General features: G+C 40.4%; 1 protein-coding gene across 1 annotated transcript in view; it reads left to right on the forward strand.

Annotated features, from left to right (window-relative positions):
- Positions 1 to 587: 587 nt before the first annotated feature.
- Positions 588 to 23,104, forward strand: part of GNB4 (G protein subunit beta 4) — a 59,089-nt gene continuing 36,572 nt past the window's right edge. The window contains exon 1 of the mRNA XM_042042582.1: positions 588 to 661. The gene's annotated coding sequence lies outside the window, so the exon portion shown is untranslated. The remainder of the gene's footprint in view (positions 662 to 23,104) is intronic.

Raw genomic sequence — 23,104 nt, forward strand, 5'->3', positions numbered from 1 at the left:
TACAATTTGTGCAAATGAATTGTTAGGGAAAAATGAGGGTATGAGACAATGTGATTAAATATAATAATAGGTAACTTTATGTAGCAACAAATAAGGTGAAAAGGAATAATGAAAAATACATCCGCTCTTGTCTGAATATGACTGTGAGCTCTTTTAATGGGAAATTTTAACAGAATTGGAAAATAAAAAAGAGAATAAACCCAGTGTCTGAATTATTAAAATAACCAACCCCCAATTTGCTTCAATTAAAAACTTAGAGATGCTCCCAATGCTTTGATTAAGAAAAAAATTAGAAAGTTTCTTATTCACCTCAGCAGGCAGTTCTGCAAAATGGAAGGTCCCTGTGCTCCTCTGAAGCCATTTAATGCATATGTGAGCATGGATTCCCAGAACTATCTATAATGCATATAGTGCTTTCTGCTCTCAGTGGCTTTTTTTCCCATTCTCTTTACGTCATTTGCCATTTGTGAGGGTTGCCAGGGTAATGACCAATCATCCCTGGAGAGATGCCTGCTAGTAAGGACAACATAGGCTTTCTCTTTTTTGGTATTCTGCAGTATGTATTTGAGAGCTATTCTAGCATCAAGATTGCAGAACTTCTGTTTCGTTAGCAGGGAGGGAAAGTTTACACAGTATGAAATAACAGCTTACAACTACTGAGGTAAGTGAGGATTTTTCTATTTTATTAACTGTCCTGTCTGGATTTATTCAAAACACTGAGCATAATTACTTTATTTTGTTGTTGTTGTAACACATGTAGCTGACCTTGAAATTAGAGAGGTTTTGCCTAATGTGAACAAGGAAATCTTAGTAGTGCTGCATATACAGGAGGGCAGGATTTTATTCTCTTTGTAATTATGAACCCCACAGCCTCTCTCACCGCTGCAATCACCATATACATCCACTCATCCCTCAAATATTTTGAGAAGAATTAATTATAACTAAGAAACCCACAGAGTGTTGTAATGAAGATTTCAGAGCATGAAGCGTGGTTGCCTCTCAGGCAAATGGGAAATTCTGAATACTCTTCGTTGTGCTGTATGTATATATTAGGCCACATCAGCTGGAAACTGAAAATCCAGAAAGGAGTCCTGTCCCATAGGATGCTGAAGATGTTGAACTCCTGTTGTTTTTAAATGTTGTCTATTGAATAGCCACTTGCAGGCTCATAGGTAACTCTTTGCTCATCTATGGACAATGACAAAATAGATCCTCCAGACTGCAAACATTTTTTCTGGCACTGGGATCAGTAGTGTGAGCTGGCAGTGGTCATTCCCTTGCAGAATGGGCCCAGATTTTGGTTTTTTGCATGGGAGGGCACCTAGATAATACATGAGAAATGAGGCAAAAATAATCTATTTAGACATTCCCAATGACCTCAGAAGTTTCTATGAGGTATTTACGTATAGTCTGGGTTATGGCATATGTGACTGAAGTGGTTGGTTTGGGATGGTTTCATTTGGTTTTTGTTGTTGTTTTAAATGACCCCCCTTAGAATTACTCTGGCACAGTTTCTTGTTCGTGTGATGGCTTCCTGGGAGAGACGGACAATTGCTGAGGTGGTTGGATTGTTTTTCTGTAGAATTGCCAATATATCAAAGTTCAAATTATTAACTGTCTAGTCAGAATTACTGTTTGCTGCTTAATGTATGTTCACCTACACATCTGCTTCACATCCTGACAATCTCACCTGTGCTGATGGGCAGGGCATATATTAACCAGTATAAAGCATATATTTATTTCACTCTATTTTGTGCTTACTGCAAATACATACAGAGTGTAACTTTGGCTCACACTTTTCCCCAGTAGAAAAATTTATTGGGGCACTTAATTTAATGTGGTAAATTCCAGTTACTGAATTTTAGATGTTGCTATGTGTTCAGATGTGTTTATGATAGCTTTGCATTATCAAAACTACTGGAGCACAGCAATGAGTCTGGATGTGTATATGTGAGAGAGAAGAGAATTCAGAGGAACAATTTTAAAAGTCTGAGATGAAAATGATCTTTTCATCAGGCTGTTGAGAAAATATGTTTGTTCAGAAAGTAGACCTGTCTCCTCTTTCTAAAAATTGTTACTGTTTTTTGACATCTGTGTGCTGGATATCACTTTCAAGCAGTTTAAGATATGAATAATATTAAATGCTTACACTGTAGGGGAAAAAAATCAGTAAGCGCAAAGAAAATTTATTGTTATCTAATGTTTATCTCAATTCCATATGATTTCACTATTTATAGTAATCTGGGAAGCAGAACCACAAAATGATAGTTTTGTATTATTCTTGGTGGTGTCTTTTGACAGAAAAATAATATGATGACATTTAGATAAGGCATATTAATTAGTAAAGTAGGATTTCAAATGAGAAATTCAGAGGTAAACCTTTGTGGAGAATATGGTGGGTAACAAGCCTCAGTCTTTATCCCTCTGTCCACCTTTTTCCTGTCTATCTGCTTCACCATCTCTCTTTCTCTTGAAAATGCTCCATGGCTGTATTATGCAGAGAATAGCATTTACTTCCAGACAGTGGGACAGAGAGAGGGAAGCTGCAAGGAGGAGAAGGGAATGAGCCTGCACTGTGAATTGCTCACAGTACAACTGCCAATAATTAGGGCAATATCTGTGGCTCTGAGGAGAGATGCAGGAGATTGGCAATTCTAATTGTACAGCAGCTTCCCATGTCTGAGAAGTCAGGAGGCAAAGGGCAGGGAGGAATGAAGGAGAGCTGTAGGGCTGGGTGGAACCAAGGGGGTTTAGTGGTGCTTGTACCAGGAGTGCAGTGAACCAAGCAGCAGAGAGCTCCAGGGAGCAGGCCAGGAAGAGATGGGGTTCCTGGAGCATCTTGGTGAAGCTGGCATGCAGGGTTTGGGGTGGTGAGCCAGGGAGCAGGGCTTGGGTAGAGACATTAGAGCCTGAGATACAGTGTTTGCCCAGTGACACAAAGTGCTGTTCAGCAGTTGGACCCTTTTAGTGCCATGTCTGATGCTGGAGTGGTGAATTCAGATTGTTATCTTTATCTTGTGCTTTTGAATACATAGGAAAGAGGAATAATTAACAGCACAAACTGATCTACTGACAAAAAGTCAGGCTTCAGACCTGGATGGGAAAGTATGGCACAGGCTGAAAAACAAGAAGAGGCATGTCAGGATGGCAAAAGAGAAGTCCCTCCTGGAGAGACTGAGACAGGCTGGATAAGTGCAAGAATGTATAAAAACATTCAGGAGCCCAAACTCCTCATCCCTTGAGAAACAGAAGGCAAAAAAATAAATGAAGGTGAATAATCATTGAGTGAACAATAGTTTCTAAACATAGTGTATGACAAAGCAAATCACTATTGATAACAGGATTAGTGCTATCACTGCACTGGACATCTCAGTCTGAACTGTGGCCTTTGCTGCTGGAGGTCAGTTCTCCTGACCTGATGGATTATTCTATCTGGTAGACATCATCTACCGGATTTGGCATAGATTACTTTTTTGGTTGGTTGGTTGGTTGGTTGGTTGGTTGGTTGGTTGGTTGGTTTGTAGGGTTTTTTAATGAACAGTATCTCTCTGGATCTATATCTCACAGGAATACTGTGAGTTTTAATTTGTGACTGTAGTGATTAATGAGACCATCAGATGAAAAATTTACTAATTCATTTTTATCAAACCAAAGCCTTATGGTTTTGTATTTTGTTACCACTGTTTGGAATCAAGGCTGTTATTTCATTACTTGGGCCTGACTGTCCACTGGTGTGAGTAAGCATAGCTCTGTTGCTTCTGGAATCTGGTGATGTAACTCCAAAACTCTAGTGTAAAATCATGGTACATGTGTATTCAGAGCATTAGAGAATAATTTAATTGCATGAACTTAGTTAAAGTGGCCCCAGAAGGCACAGGAATAGTTGCAATGTAAATGTCTGATTTTAAATTGTCAGTTACTGGCATTTTTGAAAAAAGAATGGTGAAAATGTGCTTTATCATCCAAAACTGCAATTCAGGAACACAACAAAGGCATGCAGAAGGAAAGTTACTGTTGCTTGACCAGAAATATGCATTGTTAGGAAAGGCTGAAATTCAGAAAGTATTGCAGCATTTCCAATGTCTCTTTTAAGGTGCGTGGTAAGGTTCACTTTGAGCAAGTAATTAGAGAGGAAATGTTTTGTGGTTTAAAACAGAAGTGGTTGACAGAAGATGGGCATTTTAAAGCACTTTACTAAAAGCTTCCAATTTATACTTTTAGTCCTATTTTCAAAATATTTAACTTGAGTTTTATTGTACATCCACAGGCTCTAAGATTCAAAGAGAGATGCTTTTGAACATTCCATCACTTATTGCTGAATTGTTACATATTTGCTGTGTGACGTCAGACAAGTCCATTAAACACTTCAGGGCTTGTTTCTTCCCCTATATAAGCTGGGAATTAGTAGTATTTGCCTTCTAAGACTATGGATGTTTCTGTTATTCTTTGTGCAGTGTTTTGAGTAGCCATGTTGTTCAAGGCCTAGTTACTTAGGTATGCAAAGTACTGCAGCACACAGCCCTGTGAGATCCCCCAGTTCATCTTGCTTTTCTGTTGTAGTTATAAGGTCAAGTTGAAATAATCCCCATGATTATAAGAGCTTGTATGAAAAACTTTCCTGGAGAGCAACATCTGTTATCTGGTGGTAATAGTGATTCAAAGGAGCTCTTTGGGAAGAGAATTCAGTCTGTCTCACATGAACAGGATGACTCAGTAATTCATATTGGGAAAAAGAAACGTTCTCCAGGCCTCACAAATGTGATTCTGGAGACTCATTACATGCATTATTGTGTGCTTTTGTGAAGCTCCTGACACAGCACAATGCAAATGGTTTCTGGCAGCCAAGGCCCTGTCTTCCAGCAGCAGGAATGATCCTAAACCATCTGCAGTGCCAGGGCTGCACACAGACCCTCCTTCCTCTGCCATTCCTCAGGGGCAGCACACATGCCTCTCATTTCTCACAGCTGGGTGCAACAGCAAGGGACAATATAAACTGTTCTGTACGTGACAGGACCCTGCCACACACCTACCCATTTACTGGTAAGTAATTAACAGCTGTGGCTATAGCCTGGGTTCACTTCTTCAGAGAAATTACATTCCTCTGATGGGCTCTGGACATGCACATCAAATTTCATGAGGATTTAATTTTATTTACCATATTACCTGAAATTTGAGTCAAGTTCAGCCCCCATCCATACAACTGCCCTTGCTTCTTGAGGCCTTCACGTGAAAGCAGCCTCCCATTTTCACCTGGATAAGGGAACAGGTACCTTGCCAGCATGTGGTGGGAGTTGGTGACTGACACTACACACCTGAGCTCCATGTGGCTGCTCCAGCCCCATCTGCTTTCTCAGAGGCTTCTGAGCAAACATTGCCCTGGACCAGTGAAAGTACTTGTAGATGCCTCATTTTTTTAATGTAAAAAGCTCAGGACCTGAAATATTTACGGCTTAATTGACTGCAATTCCTATTGACTTCAATGAGTGTTTTATTCAATTAGGGACTGCAGAATTTACATCATTGCCCCTGGCTTACATCATTGCAAATATTATTGATGCTTATAAAGCTTTTGGGGATCTTTCAGGCTTTTAGTCCACAAAGTGACTGCAATGTGAAAGTCTTGCTCGAGGGTAAGAGGAGTATTTATATCCATCTCATCTTTCATTTACTTATTCCTGAGTCTCTCTGTGCTATTCCTTTGGGAATGCTCATATAAAATCTGCAATTTAGCAAAGAGGGGGAAAGCAGAGTTGTCTCAACACAGCAAGATTCAAGTTTCACTTTGCACATTAGATGTGCACCTTTCTTATTTTCTTGCCTAAAATGTAAAAGTGAATCTGATTAATTTTAATCTCATAAAATGTCGAGATGAAGGCACAGTAAATTTAGAATGAATATTGAGGAAAGTTGACACTTTCTCAGGGGTGAGCATGAATACAGTGACTGGAATTAAAAACTGTGCAGATTGGAGCACCAGAAATTCTGGCAAAAAGAACTAACTCAAACTGGTGAGAAGGGTCAGGGTGGCTTGAAAGAATTTTTACCTTTCTAATCTACATGTGCTATAAAACCAGTGTTGGAGTTACTATGTGAGTAGCACAAGCAGGCCCTGTGTATCTTAATTATGACATCTCAGCCTCTGACTACAGTAGGAATATGGATAGAATAGAAATCCTTGTGCTGGCTCTGTGTTAGGCCTGGAGAGAAAAGGGATAAAGCTTCTTCTCCTTTTCATTCAGTTCCTTGGGAAAAAGTTGTGAGTAAACCATTTCACATATGCAGCGTGTACTTGCATTTCATACTTCTTTTTATCCAGAAACAGCAACGAAACATCTAGAAATAGATATATGTATGTAAGTAAACAAAAAAGATGGGACAAGCAGTTTTAGGACATGTCTAGTAGAAATCTGATTGCATTTCAGACAATATATTCTTACTAGAGATTTTCCCAGAAAAATCTGAAGAAAGAGCTAGGAAAAGTCACGCATATATAACATGCATGGTTTTAGGTCTGTTTTAGCAAAATTGGAGAAATATGTGTGGCAAAATTGATACACTTCCCAGGCAGAACACTGACTTTATTCAATTCTGTCATGGTAGGTGAAGTGAAATTGGACATAAAAATAAAGGTAGCCTCCTTATAGAAGGCATTTTTTTTGCAGCAGAGAACACAATAAATGTTATCTGTCAGGGAAAGAAGCAGGCTATTTAAATTCAGGCAGCATAGCATCTTCAGTCGGAAGGGCTATTTTTAACTTCAGATGTAGCTTAATTTAGAAACTGAGCAGTTGAAGTCCCTTTTTTTTTTTTCCCCACTTCTCCAACTCATGATTTTTTATAATGATTGTAGATACCCTTGTGCGAAGATGCTGAATAGAAAAAGAAATACATTATCCTGAGCTTCAAGGTCATGAAAATGCACATCTAAACAAAGCAGCTTTGTGGCAGTATTGGCATACACGTGTAAACACAGATCAGATGAGATCGATGCACTGTTTTCTAAGCATAAGGGCCACTTTGGCAATTTGCCAGGAGGTTGCATTGAATTTTCATCTCCATTTATGCAAGATCTTACCCAGATCTGTATTATTTTGTGTAGGAAGTGCTGTAATTGCATATAGTCCTATACAATGTGTGATAAAAAGAGTGTAAATTCCAGTGGTTTCTAAGGCAGAAATATTTATGAGAAATCTGGCAGTGATTTCCTGCATTGATTTTTCTGAGCCAGCTTCTTGTATTTGGCTTTGTTTGCAAGTTAATCACAAGAATTGAGAAGCTCATTTCGTTATAGAAGATATTCAGAATTAAGAATTGCAGATTTGACTCTATTAAGTGATTACAGGCTTTTTAATGTATTCAGATTCTGAATATGAAAAAATCCTCTCACAAATGGAAGTACTTCCAAGATGGCTTGTTGCAAACACTCTTCTTGCATAATTGCATACTCTGTGTCACTCAGCATTCATCTGGTGAATTGCAGTAGCATTTCAGCATAAACCTCAATTCAAGCTGGATTTTATAGTTTACCTGTTCAAGCTCAGCCAGAAGCGATTCTGAAAGCTCTTGCAGTCGTGTAACAATAACAAGGCGTGGAGAAACATGTGCCATTGCAACAGAAATAATGGGGTTATTAATAAGCTGAATGTGACATGGGAAAGCTGGCTCTATTTCTGAGCATAGTGACACCTTCACCATTAACTCCTAAGCACACACAACTTCATACAGTTCCTGAGATTTTGCTTGGAGGGTTGAGCATTTGTGCACGCACAGAAAAGAGAACTTTGTCTGTAGTCACCTAAAATCCCGCAATTATACGCGAAAGCTTCTGCTGCCATTTATTCTTTAACTTATGACAGCTAGAATTAGAGGCTTTCATGCCATTGTTTTTATACACCGGGTAGTGTGATGTAGTGTAGAAAGAATATCATAAAACAAGTTCGAAATTTAGAGTTATGAGCATTAATGTTCAATGGAGGCTAAAAGGAAATATCATTTAGAGGCTGGACTTCTTCTGAATTGCCCACTTTGGATGGGGATTCTTTCATCTTCCTCTGAAACATTTTGTTTTTGAAGAATGCTCCTTTCCCTGGCTACGTTCTTTGTGGAGGGAATATGGGAGTTAGCACAGAAGCTGTTAGAGCCATTAGACTCTACTGTGGGGTTTCCTTAATTCTCTGCTGGCCACACAAACTTGAATTAAGGCTGAATTTAGTCTCTGGGAGGCATTTTAGTAGGAAATTCAGACTGTGATGCACAGTTTGGATTGGGAATGTGAATTCACAGCCCTTTATTGAAGAGGCTTTTCTTTACAGTGAAGCAGCAGTATTTGCTGAAGTGTTTCAGCTTTCAAAAGAGAATGTGTTTTTCTCATCAAAGACTTGATCTGAAGCTTGTAGCAAAGGAAGCATTCAGCACATACACTTTCTTGTTTTAGGTATGTTGGTATGCTGTCAAGAGTCAGGATTCAGTTTGCCTGTTAAAGAGGTTTAAAAAAAGACTAAAACCCATCCAAAAGGAGCAGGGGGGTTGTTAAGAAAAAGCTGAAATCTTACAGAATTGAGGGCAATATTTTTGGTCTTACAGAAACACAGGGTATGCTCAAAATAAATTTCTGAATGGCTTTATAAAATCTAATCAGCTTGAAAATAAAATTGTCCATTTGTATCTGCTTTGTTTTCATTCAGTTTGTAGTACAGAGGAAAACAACTGGTGTGAGACCAAATAGTAATTCTATTTTCAGGCATTCAATCTCTTAAATAACAAGTTTCTTTGAAGAAATATGGTAACACACAGATGATGAGGCTTTGGTAAGGCTGGACTTAGAGCCTTGAGTTTCAAGTAAAGCTCAGATTTGTCACAGAGCAGCAGTAATGTACTCAGTGACCTAAAAGGAGGTTGCAGCAAGGTGGGTGTTGGTCTCATCTCCCAAATAATAAGTGATAATAAAAGAGGAAATGGCCTCAAGTTGCACCAGGGGAGGTTTAAACTGGGTATTAGGAAGAGTTTCTTCATGGAAAGGATTGTCAAGCCCTGGCACAGCTGCCCAGGCCAGTGGATGTGCCACCACCCCAGAGGTATTTAAAATATGTATAGATGTGGCATCTGGGGACATGGTTTAGTGGTGGACTTGGCAATGGTAAGTTAAAGGTCGGACTCAATGATCTTACAGGTCTTTTCCAACCTAAATGATAATAATTATTTTTATTTAGTAGTTTTCGTCCACAGATCTCAATGTGTTTTATAATGAAGGTCAATCACATGCATAATGTACTGACTTTTTCTTAAGAATTTTATCGTAATTTTTCTGTTCAAAAAGTTTAAGCCATCTCCTCTATGTCTCTTGTTACAGGACAATGTATCAATGTGCTCTATGCCCACAAATGCAGGGAGGACAAGAAGTAGACTGGAGTTTTTATTAAGCAGTGTGCTGTCTTCTCAGAAATGGGAAATGATTTTATCAAAGTCTGACAAATTACAAGAGGCAAATAAATTGATATTCAGGTGAAGTCCAGGAGACCAACAGTCACTGTAGGTCTATAAAAAAGTAGTGTGCTATTCCTGTATAAGGATTTCCACGAATCAGGATGAAAGCAGTTCACAAACATATGTAGGCATCATCATCCCATGCTCTTTCATCTTGAAGGAGATGGTCACAGACGAGGAACTAAAAATAGTCAAGTTTAAGAGCGCATGCTCCTGAGAGGGGATCAAAGACTGAGATGCTGTTTAGGCATGCAAACAACCAGAAGTATCAGAGCAGGAAGAGTGTGGTTGAACCAGTTACTGCTCTGATAAAATCTGCTACTTTAGCTTCAGCCAAATTTGATAGTAACAGAAATGGGGTGCAGAGGCACAGGGAAAGAGATGTGTGAGGCAATTCCTATTGCCTGACCTTGCATGCCTAACACAGGTGCCTAAACAAGGAAGGCAATTTTTCCTGGATTACTGAGAGATTAAATACAGAGGATGTTATTTCAGAAAGTAATTCAGAGTCCACAAGTATGGCTTCTGCTCTGAAGCAGCTCTGGAGGAGCTGGACACCCTTCAGTGATTTTGTAGGAGACTTGGGTAAAGTGCCTGCCCTAAGCCCCTGGGTTGGTGTTAAACACAGCCCATACAGAGCCACTGCAATGGCAACTTTGTACCCAAGCTTGATAATATTCTTTCCTTGGGAAACTTCCCTTTTCCCCTCAGGCTTCTCTTTCTGTTCTGTATATGACACACAGATCTTGTGTGTGGAGGCTGAATCATTTGTCTGAAGGACACAGTCAATCTTAGGTCTGTGCATTGCATTTTTAACCAAGTCAGAGACTCCTCTATGTTCCTACCTAGACATGGGAGGTTATTTCTCCAATCAGGGTAAACTTTCATAAAAGTCCTTGGCATAATCATAACTTGTGTTGTTTAGTTCAATAAGATCTCCGAAGAGCAGAGCAAGGTTCATAACCAAACCAAGAGCAATAGTTTTCGTGCCATATCAGATTTAATAAGACAGCATTATTTACTTGGAAGGTATGTAAAATTTGGGTTTTCATTAAAACAGGTTTTTTTTAATGCAAAAAAGAGTTATTTTTTTTAAATTTATGATTTAAAATACAGTTTTCATTTTAATTGCTGAAAATTTTGCATCCAGGGCCTAGCTTCAGAAGTTCTTTGCAGCTGACTTGCAGCACTGTTAACACTTTTCATGTTTCTCTGTGGCACTTGTCTTGTTTAATACCAGACAAGGAGCCGTGTGGGTGACAGCTCTATACCAACACATCCTAACAGACAGATGCTATGATTTGATCCTGATACTCACTGTATGTTTTACTTAGTGCTGCAACCGGGAATGAAAAATATAAGCACCAGCTTTTTTCCTGTATGTATGTCCATAAGAAAGCCTGATCTGGTGTAACATAATAGGAAGCTATTTTTAGACCAAATGAAGCAGGGGAACAATGACAATAATATGTTTCATGGTACAAGAAAGCTGACATTGGCTGACATTCATCACCAGATCTTGCATCAGCATTCACCATCCCTAAATAAAGCAGTAAGAAGAAACTTCCTCCTCCAATTAAGTGGCCCTTTATACAGAGGAGATCAAATTCAGCTGATAATGTCACCAGGAAGTGTGTGCAACATTTAAAATCCGGTTGGCAGTGTAAATACTCATTCGTTGAGGCAGCTGTGGCAGGGGTACCTCCTGTGGCTGAGCACTGGGTTGAGGTGCAAGAGGGCATCCCAGAGCCAGAGAAACCCAAGGAGGAGCAGAGGGCTCTGGCAGCTCTCGTGAGCAGCCTTGGGAGATTGCAGCTGTGCTGGGGAGCACAAGTGACCAGGAATGCTGTGGACAGGGATAAGGAGGACACTGCTCATAGGGCTCCAGCCCAGGGCCTGCTCTGGGTCTCACACAATGGTGGGCACTTGCCCCACACCTGAAACCACTGTTGCTTCCTTATGAAGTTCAACAAGAACAAATGTATGCTCTTGCACCTGGGGAAACATAATCCAGGGTGAGCTTCCTCCATTTAGATTCCAGCAAATGATATCCCACAGGAAGTTGTTCTTGAATTTGGAAGTGAAGGTGGTGAACACAAGAACTGTGAGCTGGCTAAAGTTCTATTCCAAAGAAAGTGGCAAGGCTGGAGAAATGTTGCTAGTGATGTTTCTCTGGGGTTAGTCCTGGGACCTGGTCTATTTAATATATTTACCAGTGTGGTGAGGCGAAATTCCTAGGTAAGACACATTGGGAGGCATTGCCAATGTTGAGGAAGACTGGGTTGATGTTCAAAAAGGATTAAGGTAAATTTTTTACCAGCTTGCTGGTGATGTCATATAATTAAGTCTCCTACTGTACAAGCCAGACACATTGGGTTCAATAATAACCTCATCTATAACCTGGGGCTTTGTGAACTGTATGTAGCAGAGATGGAAACAAACCTGAGTGCACTTAGCAGTGGAAGGATGAATGTGATAAAACATTGGAGTATAATTGGGTGGGGTAGAAAAGATAATGCAGTCCTGGAAGGTGAGAGTTTTTAACAATTTGGAGGAAATATTGGTGCCACCTTACAATGAATGTTAACTTCTCTAGAGTATTTCTACAGTTGCGTGTAGCTATTTTCAGAAAAATTAACTTAAACTGTGAGAGGTATAAAGAAGAGCTACAGGATGAGCAAGGGAATGGAACTTCATCTTTTGAAGGGAAATTAGAAATGCCTCCTGTACCCAACCAAATGGAAGTTTCTAGGGTGATGAATCATTTAATACACTGGGAGCAAATACTGGTGAGTGGAAAGGTTCAGTGTCTGTGATCACTGTAGCCTCTGCTGAGATCACTAAAAAAGCTGCCACTCGTTGATTGTTCAGTAGCTTTCTTTGTGATGTGGGTAGTGGACTGGTGTTAATTCCAAAAGTCCACAAAAATTTTGTGTGTGACACTGACAAGAGGATGGCCAGTAAGGCTGTGTTTTTATTAGTCCTGCAAAAAGTACTCAGCAGCCTCAAAAAACAAATACCATTTTTCAAATCTTGACTGCAGATTACTTACAAGGGAAAGAGATTTCTTTAACTGAGATGAACTTGCTCCTGTTTGGTCTGTTTGGGCTGGGCTGTGGTGGTGTCAGTCCCTCAGCCCTGCCTAAGGAGCCAGCTCACTGTGCTGAGATCTGGGTTTGACTTGGGAGAGCTCCGTAAGTGCGGAGTGTGCTGACATCACGCTCCCGAGGGTGTCAGTTATTAGCTGCTAAGAATAGTTACAGGCAAACACAGAATAGAAAAATCAAATGTCTGCTTAAACCACCAGTGAATGGGAAGGCAAAGAGCTTGAGCTCAGCTGAGGGGCTTTCTGTTTAAATGCAATGGCAACAAGGTTGGGCATCACCCTGGTGCAGGTGATGCTTTAGGATTTGGGAGCTGGGAGAGCCCACAGAGACAAGTTCATCCCTGGTGCAATTCCAGAACTGTCATGGTAAGTGAGCTTTTTGTGTTTATTTCCCTCTGTTTAGGTTATCTGATCTGAGTGATTTGTGTTTTCCAGTCCTTAGTCTAACGATGGGATTCACAGCACAAGAACCATGTCAGTGTTACTGCCAGTATAATCACAGTTCTATTAAAAGATAAAACACAAAGCAATACTAATTTTGCAAAATGAAGTGTTCAAGGTTACGAAATAATGTACAGTGAAAACTACATGTGGGCATAGGTGGTGCCTCCAGTCTCCGAGTTCAGGAAAGTATCCTGCTCACCCTGTGTTTTGGGGCTATTTGGCATAAATGTTACAACCTTTAGGCCTTGATTACAGATTTATGAGCTAAGACAGGCTTGAAGACAGAGGTCACATTTTCAGGTTTTAACTTATTTCCAGTTTTGTAATGCAGACTTCAGTTTAGTGTTTCTGTGATATGAATAAGGTGTTTCAGATATTAAACTGTTCCAAATTAAAGATGATCTAATTTAAAAAAACACATATAAATACAGAAGCAATATAAGATGAAAGTTAAGATTAACATAGGACTGGGTGTCTCACAACCTTTGAAAATCTCATCTTGGCTTTTTTATACTAATTAGGCCATGAACAGAAACGTTCAGCTAGGTTTATCAGTGCTCTTAGGAGATCCTCTAACCTGAGGTACTCCTAACGATATTTTTACACTTCTTAATTTACTGTATAAAGGCAGGCAGGGGTAGAAATATCATGCTGTGACTCTTCCAGACAAACACAAAGTTACAAATTGGCCTGGAGGTCCCTTGGCCAAAGTATAATCTTTGTCTCACCACTTCGTACTCGCCCACAACAGCTTCATGGTGATTCAAAACCATCAGAAATCACTTGTAGCTATCACTGGTGCCCTTAGCAGGGAGAACAACCTGTTCTCCCTCCGAATTTGGCACCCTGGCCCCAGACTCCCTGGTTTGCAGCCAGTGCACAGCAAAACCTACCAGTCTGCTGATCCTACAGAGCCTGACTCACGTCTCTGCCAGCCCCTTGCAGGAGCCTTTCCCAGAGGGAATGAGGAGCTTGATGGATGTGGTGCTGCAGGATGTCAGAGTGTGCTAATGAAGCAACAGATCCATTACAGTATTTAGCCATTTTGCAAGATCCAATTACAGGAACTTTGTGAAGTATAAAATAGTTTGATTTTACCCTGTGCTTATCCTGTAAAAGATGATGTCTCTAAAATATATTCCCATCCTATCATTATTATTTCCGTGTGCTGATTCATCTATGTTAAATTGTTTAGAACCAGGATTTGATTCTGCCCTATTGCTTATCATTTTTTTGTAAATCTGTTTGATAATTGTTATGGATAAAGATGAAGAATCCCTGGGTATTCTGCTTGCAGGGTGTAACACGTAAAGTAGAAGGTTTTCTTGCAGATCAGAAGGCAGGACTGACGTAGGAGTTATTGTCTAAAATTACATTGTCTCTGTTATGTAGGAATTCAGACAGTGAATGTGATAGTCCCTTTTGTCCTTTAAAAATGAGAATTTATGACTCAAAAGGTGCTATGCTGTCAGTCAGAAAATTTTTCCATTATACTGAATCTTATTTTTAATGGTGTAATATCCTGTTCTTTTGGGTGCAAGTGTGGTGTTTTGAATGCAAACTGATTTACAGTCATTTTCTTCAGTCTGTGAAACAAGCACCAAAAAATAAAGAAAAAATAATATGTAAGAAATTCTATATTCGGTGTTATTGTCCAGAGGGGTAAACTATAACATAATAAGAAAAAAAACCTGAAGAATTTTTCCTCATTTCAAGGGTTTTTGAGTTTTATTTTTTTTAGGAAGAGGACTATGCTTAGGTGACTCTTGCCTGAAGGAGCAGCATCTTTAAATGGGAAGCTTTTATGACATAAAGTGCATATGGCTCTTAGCATGTGGCCAACTTCTTGTTTAGAAAGATTTCCTGCTGCATTCATTTTTCCTTGCTGTATCCCCCGAGGGCTGAACGTTGCTATCTCCTGCAGACAATGCAGCAACGCCCTGGTTTTGTACTGGTGAATGATTTTCACATTCACAAGCTGTTTCAGTGTTCCAGAGCATTGCATTGTTCTAGCATGGATTTATCTGAATTCTTTCATAGAAAGATGATTCTCTCTGGTTTGGGGGATGCCATCAGGGATAAAGGCACATGCAGTAGCACAAACAGCTGAAATCTCATGGCAGACTTTATGTCTGCTTGATGCTTTCCCTGATGGCCTTGACACCAATTATAATGTCACTAGAGTAAAATAGGCTCTGCAAAATGTGATTTTTCTGTTGGAATGCTGGCAAAGTAGTGCCGATGTGGCATAAACTTCTATAGGTGGTGGCACTCTCTCATATGTTCTGTTTTCAAGGTTAAATACAGAAGTGCACAAAACACTCTCAGCAAGAGGTAGAAGTACCTGGGCCTCGTGGCCTCTGATTTCAGCTGAGCAGTCAGACCCCTGTCCTTTGCTTTTTTGTGTGCAGATGGACCTGCCATGTATGGAAATTATCTCAGCTGAAATCGAAGCAGTGTAGAAAACAAAATTGTGTAAATGTCTGTGAATGGATCCCCCTGATTTTTACAGAAAATGCGAGAATGGTGGACCTAAATAATCGACAAAGTTAGGGTAAAAGTCTGTAAAACGCCTGTGGAAGTACATATTAATCAGTTTTACATGTCCCAAACTCTATCCCGTTGAAATTATGAACAATTCAACAAAATATATTCTTGGAATGTACTTAGATCAAATAGCAGGAAGCTGAGTCCAGGTACAGTCAGACTGGAAATGAGGCATATGTGTCCAGTGGTGTGGGTCACTGGCATAGCTGGAGGAGAAACGTGATGTTTCACATGCACAGCAAACTGAGGGTTTGTCCACATAAGACTACACACATGTAATCTGAATTAACATCAGCAAGTTAAGGGATCTGATGCACAAACTTCTCGGGGAATATGGCTGACTGTTGCTGTAAAATGCCAGACTGAGAGATCAGAATAATCTCTCTGGCTGGAAAATCCACTGATCCATAGCAATAGCTCTGTTCTGTATGTGCAGGGCAGACAGAGAGCAAGAAAAGGTTTTCATTCTGCTGCAGAAGAATATATTAATGGTCTTGTCTCACCACAAATTTTCACAAAATTAGATAGTTAGATTGTGTCAAATCTTGGCTCATCACCAAGACTACTTGCCATAAAATTTCTGACATCAGAAGAGGGACACCTGTATTAAAGTGAAATTTGAAGATTCTCTAATATATAAATTTGTGAGATGGAGTCCTTATCCATAGCAATCATGTTGTCAGCAATGCTGTTTGTTTGAATTAATGCTGCAGATTGGATCTGGTCGTTGATGCTGATCTCAACTTATATGTAGGACATAAGCTGAATACATTACATTTTCTAACGCGCCTGGCCAGAATGCTCTGATGCAAACACCAAAGCTGAAGTAAATGGGAGCAGGCAGTTCTCAGCTTGAGGTGCCAGGCCATTGGAAATTCCAGGTTCCTAAATGTAAATGTAGTATAGATATCCAAGCTGAAAGGTGTCTCAAAAATACAGCCAAAGATTTATATTATTCTGACAACACACTGGAATCAGCTGACACTGAGCCAAACCCAGCAGAGGAGTCTTTTGATGTATTTCAAGAGACATGTTAAGTTCAGTGTCCTGAAACTGCATCTGTCACCACCATCCTCTCAGGAAAAAAAACCTAAGAAGGCTGGTTTTTTGTTTTTTAATCGTTAACTTTGCACTGCTGTGCCTTCCTTCCTCTCTAAGCTTCCCTTTTGTGTAGATGAAACCTAGTGATGCTGTGTTTGCCTATAGGCGTCCTTTTTCCTGTGAACACAGAAAACCCTGAAGAACAAATAAACTGTTTAAGTTGCTGATCCTGCATGTTTGCAAATTCATTGGGAGATTTGGCTCACATGTAAGGACACAAGGATCCGGCTCCTAGGGAATAAACGTCAAAGAACATGAAAAGAAAAGCCTTGGTAGGCACTAGGACTATAAGAACAAAGAGTGCTTCCAAACTGCAGTAGTAAAAACCACTGGGAAATGTGGGATAGTCTGACAGAAGCAGTTAAGAATGATGGTTCTGAGTCAGGCACTGAATTGGAAAAAAAGAAAAAAGAAACAAGAAAAAGAAAAATGAAAAATGAAAAATGAAAAAAGAAAAAGGCTTGATCCAAGTGAATTAAAGCCACTTATATTCCTGGAAATGAATTATTTCCTCTTTATCAAAAAAGGAAAAAAGACAAAGAGGTTAAGAATGTAATTATATGTTGCAGAAAGAATTATATGGCAATTTCTGACTCCCAGGTTTACGTTCAGGGTGCAGACCAAAACTCTGATACGCTGCCTGACTTCTGCAGTGTCTCAGCAGTGTTGCCTGTGCTGCCTATTTACTTTTCAGCACTTCCTCTCAGAGGCTTTCTTGTAGCCCATGTCCTCTGCAGGCTTTCAGAGGAAGCTCTGGGTATTATTCTGTGTCCAGAATAAACAGAAAGCACAGCACCGTCTTCTGTGCATAATCCCTCTCCTTCCCCTGTGAATTTACAAATACTGTAGGAAAACAGAATGATCACAGAAATAGCTGTGTTAGAAGATCCCTCAGTGCTGAGGACTTGGTTCCCTGCTTTGTCAGGGAGTTCAGGCATATCTGTGACATCATTTACTGTTTACCTTGCCGAGGCTCCAAGGAAGTGCCAAAGCCTGTGAACCACCTCCTCCCTTTCCCATCTTGAGGTATTTTCATTCCATCCATCTCTGCCTGGACACAGAGTGCCTCAACAGTGTGGCAGGGGATGTTTTCAATGCACACTGATGTTTTGCCCAGTCATATGTCGGGAGGGAGCGTCCTCCCACTGGTATGAACAGTATGACCACGAAGGAAGATGAACAGTAACTGCATTATGTCCTCCAGAAGATGGATGGAAGTGAGAGGGAATATGGTTTTGTGAGCTGTATTTCAGGGCCTTGTTCATCAGTTGCACAACATTGCTGCATTTGTTTCCCAGTGTTTACAAACAAAATTAAATCAAGGTTGTAAACCAGAAAACCGTATTCATATGCGGTGTAGATTGATGATAGACATAGCATAAAATGCTAAAAACTAGATCAGCTGCAATTAGTCTTTAAAGAACCTAATCACCAATATGAATTGGACAACCAAGATTTCAAATAGTTAACTTCCTTCTGTCCTATATGTTCACTGTCTTTTTGTGTTGTGTGGTTTGTTTTTTGTTTGTGGTTTGGTTTTGTTTTTTTATTCATGGGTGGAAACTGTTTGGAAATAAATATACTAAGATTCAGTTATTCCTAAAACTTTGTCATTTAATGACAAAAACCATTTGCTTATGAATGCATTGAGGTTGCTGCACTGGGCATATCCAGACTCTGCCAATCATCAGAGAGGGTCTCTGTCATTCTTAAGTGGCTGAAGGGTAGAAAAGGAGTGGGGCAATTTCCTACAGACTTTCTTCTGCTCTCCTGGTATGATGCCTTGAAGTAGATGATGCTGCTATATCACAGCGACCACCAGTTTAAATTAACTAGGATATAATTAAGATTATAAAAACAACCCCAAAAGTTTTATGGGGTTACAAAGATCATTCTCTCATTATCCCAAAAAAAGTTTATTTCTTGCTAGTTCCCTTGAGAGAAGAGATAAAAATTGCCCTTTTATGGGAAGACAACTGCCCAATAGATCACCAGGAAAAGCAGTCTGAGCATGGGCAGGGCTGGCTGGAGCCCAGACAGTGGGACTGGGACTGGAGAGCCCCTGAAACAAAACTGTGCAGCAGAAGCTGCTGCAGAGCTTCCCTGGCAGGTGCCACTTGAAGATGCCTGTGACAGCCTGGCCTGGGGGAGTCCAAGATAATGCAAAGTGAATGGGAATGAGAGAAAAAAAAGGCAGTGGAACAGTGGGAAAAGGAAATATTCTTGACTTTGTGTGCTGAAGAGATCAGACCCCATTGCACTGGTACAGGGTTTTGAAGGATGTTTTTTGTCTTAGGCCCTGACTCTGCCCAAGCCAATTTGTCACCAGTTTGATACACAGTGATGCAAATAGGCACCTATCCCTTGCTTCCCTCCTCACACAGACACACATTTCTGCTGGATTCTTGCTTTTTAGCACAGTGGTGAACCAACAGTGCTAAAGCACCACCTGTTTTGCTGTGTCAAGGGAACCAGCTATCACTGCAGCCACGTCACTAAATCACATTACAACCCTCGGTCTAATGACATTTGTATAGATCTCCAGCTCTCTACTGTTTGTCACTAATCAGGGTAGTCTGAAGATAATCATGCAGGGACATTATCCCATTTCTGCCTTATCTACTCATTTCTGCAGTGCACACACAAGCCAGCATGGCCTGACTTCTCCAATTCCTCTTGCTATATTTATTTGTCTTCCTTTTAGCAGAAATAATTGAGGGATCAATGAGGTTACTGTGCCAGGTCTATTTCTCAACTCTCCACTTCCCTGTTGCAGTGGGATCTTGCAGGAAACTTGAAGAAATCCAAACAATAGCCAAACCTCTTCTCATACTTGCTCTGAGAAGCCAACCCTGCCTGTGTAATAGGCACTGTTGAACATGATTTAGCCTTAAAAGTTTAAGTATCTTTTTGTTACATCCCAATGGAGACAATGTTAGGGTTCATATTAGCACTACTGAGTGCTCATTTGTTCTTTCTGGTTTTTAACATTGCAAAAAGATTAGATAAATTTTCTTCCCTGTTGCAGTTGCTTGAAACTGCAATGAATTTCGTGAAATGAATGGAATTATTTAGGATTTTAATCAATGGAGCTGCAGAATTTAGCCAACCACCTTAAAACCATTGTATTTATTTCTAAGATTCAAAATGTTATATTAATAATTTAAACAATTGTAGGGAATATCCTGTTGTATTGACCTTGAAAATGTTGTTAAACATAGTAAATACAAAACATTTGCTTGCTAAAATGAAAAAATGAAATGCTCAGTCACTTGGAGCTTCACATGGAAATCATCAGGAAAACAGCTCCTGTTCTAAATGGAGCTGTCAAACTGACAGGTTGCAATAGAAACCTATTCCCAGCTATTCAGTAGTAACAAAAGATCAAGACGATCCAGTTTCATCAGGCCATCAAAGAGGGAGACTTGAATTTGTTGAATTCAAATCAGTTTTCTCTGTTTGCTTACTTAGGCTGGTCCTAACTGCAGGATTGTAAGAAATTCATAATAAACGGAGCTGTTACTCATTCCAAGAACATCAAATAGCTGTCAATTATAAGGTGGCAGAGACTTGAATAAAAATGAAACTGCCTTTTTTGAGAAATACTTTGGGTTGATCACAGCCACTTTGACGTAAGATTCTCTGCATGTGCAATTAGCAGCTCATTCTGGCAGTTTCCTTATGGAAATTTTTCCAGGAGTATTTGATGCAAATGTTTCTGAGAATCAGCTGTGGATGCACTATGAGGATAATTTAGAAATCTTTTCTGGAAAAGACACCTCTGTGGCTGCTGTAGTTTAAACAAGAATGTACAGCTTTATTGATTCCTGACCCTTTGTCCCTGTCCAGCATTCAGCTCCACCACTCTAATCCAGCCTTTTTTCCTCTGGAGTAATGGAAACCTCAGGTTTTTTCCACTTGCTTGTTAATGTATTTGGCAAGATACTTGGGGCTTCTTTGCAAAGGTGCTACTGCTCTGCTGATTGACATTCAGCATGGGCAGGCAGAGCAGGCCATAGAAAGAAGCAACAAGCCAGGAAGGAACAAAAACCTTCCAATCTTGAGTTCTTATTCCAAGTGTCTTTGAATCAGCAGCTCTGGGCCCTTCCCAGCTCTTGAAGGAATGCCAATTCAGAGCAGTGAGTGAATAAGGTGTGTGTGGGGGCGACTGCTTCCCTGTCACTTGTGAGAAGCTTCATTTTAAAAAGTGCCTCTTCTTTTGCTGCATTACAGGGGCTTGGATGGCTCCGAGGAGCTGGGAATTGCTCACAGAGGCTTTTTGTTCATGGCCTGTTGCCCAGTCCAACCCAGCCCAGGCCACGAGTGACCAGGAGCTGTTTCCGTGTCAGCCCAGCCTAATGGATGATGTGAGCTGTGCCTCAGTCCAATTTCAGCAGCAGGAGCATCACAAAAGCCAGCACTGCCCTTGTCCCCAAGTGACTCTCTTGCAAGCCAGGGCTGCTTTGGGGCAGGGGAGAGCCAAGGCTCTGGGGGACCAGCTGCCTCCTGCCTCACATCCTTCCCTGCACTCGGAGGGGGAACTCCAGCCTGCGGAGCTGTCAGGCTGATGCTTTCCCCAGCACTGGAATGACACGCAGTGAAAACAGGCTGGCAACAGGAACAGAAATCAGGAGCATCTTGGGTTAGGAGCACGGATATCTTCTGGTAAAAGATACACAGAAGAGCATGAATGGTTTCATTCAGAGTTTTGCACCAATGCCCTCTGTGTATGAGGAAAATCATTAGGATGCCATTAGCTCTCATGCGTTAAAATGGAAAATACTTCTTTATTGTAATCTCTAATTTTATTTTACAATGTTTTTACTATTTCTTTTTTGCAGTTTGCTTACTTAGACTCTCAGACTGGTCATTTTCGCTCTGCTTAAATTTAATTTCACTCCTTTGCTTGCTCTCTTGTTCTTCCATCTGAAAAGCTTTCATGTTGGGTAACTTGCTCAGCAGCAAGGATAGAGGGAAACAGGTGGGCAGGCAATCTGAATTCTGATTTTGGCTCTGCCACTGGCTGCTTGGCAAGCTGTTTACACCACTCTGTGCCTTACTTTCCCAGAGAAAGAGATTCATAGTTTAAGAACAGTTCAAAATCTTTGACAAAAAAGAACCGTGCAACTACTTAGTGCTATTTCCTGAAGGAAAACACATGTAAAATCAGGTATTTTATTACATGTGCTCCTTAAAATGTCTATCAGTTAAACCCAGTAAGCCTCTGTTCTTCATTTTCCTTTACTGAATTAGTTCTAAATGTTGAGTCATCATCATTGATGCCCACATCCAAACCACCACAGACATCTTAGCCTTCAAACTGCAAAAAATCCCAAATGTTCTGGATTCTTCAGCCCATTTAACATGTGTGGTATGTAAGTAGCAAATCCATGTAACTACTGAGACATGGCTACAGTACAGATCTGCACTGGCACTGCAGAAGGTATGGATTGCTCTCTCCTTAAGCTTTAATGTTCTCTCTATTCCCTCCCTCTCCAGTTTAATTTGGATAAAGTGTTCACCAGCAGGACACAGTAGTTTGTTAAGGGCACAGTTGTTACATAACTTTATATTACTTACAGCCCTATAAAAGTGTTGTAGATAACACCAGAGACAGTGTTGTTCCTCTACCTTGTTCCTCCATGGTGCCATTTCCAGTACTATTGATTCACAATGGAACCCCTTTTCCCTCAGGAATGGCTGGGGTCAGAGCAATACCGTCGATGCTGATGGAGGTGAAGAGCCAGCAGCAGCATTATGCTGAAAAGCTTCCTAAAAATGGCCTCTATCTCCTTGCTGACCTGGAAACCCAGCTTCTTGTATCAGATGTCCTCATTCATGACCATAAAACCCCTTTGGGTACCAAAAGTTTTGTAATTTAAATGGCAAAACTTCAAAACTGCAAGCTTGAGTACCACTGCTGACAGCTTGGTGTAAGCTCAGCCTCAAAGTCCAGGGGAAGATGAAATACATCTGTAATTATTCTGAATTCAGCACTTGACTGCAGTGAGTATTTCTTGCTGCACAGCAACCGAGGGTCAGCTTGGATTCCAAAAGTGAATTTGCCGTTTTTATTGTAATGCAACTGCAACACACAGAGTTAAATTCTTGTTTCATTTTACTGATCTTCACTGAAGCATTTTCCAGTGGCACCTGGGAGCTTGGTGTTCTGCAGCCTGCAGGAAGCTGCCAGGAACTGTGCTCAAGGGGACCGTGTTGAGGTTATGTGCAGCAGGGCTTCAGATGTGAATGTGCTTGTGGGTGGCACTGTGTGAATACACGTACTGAAAAATATTACACCTGCGATTTCCTAAGATTGGGTAGCAGTGGAATGCGAGAATCTTTCATTAAAAATGTGAAAAGCAGTTTGGTTTTGTTGTGATTAGTAAGTGGCTTGTATCTGTAAGAATTTCTAAAGGTAAT

The sequence above is a fragment of the Corvus kubaryi genome, unplaced genomic scaffold (assembly GCF_017639235.1).
Source record: "Corvus kubaryi isolate FWS band 111438036 unplaced genomic scaffold, C.kubaryi_AGA036_p1.0 37397, whole genome shotgun sequence".
NCBI classification, from domain to species: Eukaryota; Metazoa; Chordata; class Aves; order Passeriformes; family Corvidae; genus Corvus; species Corvus kubaryi.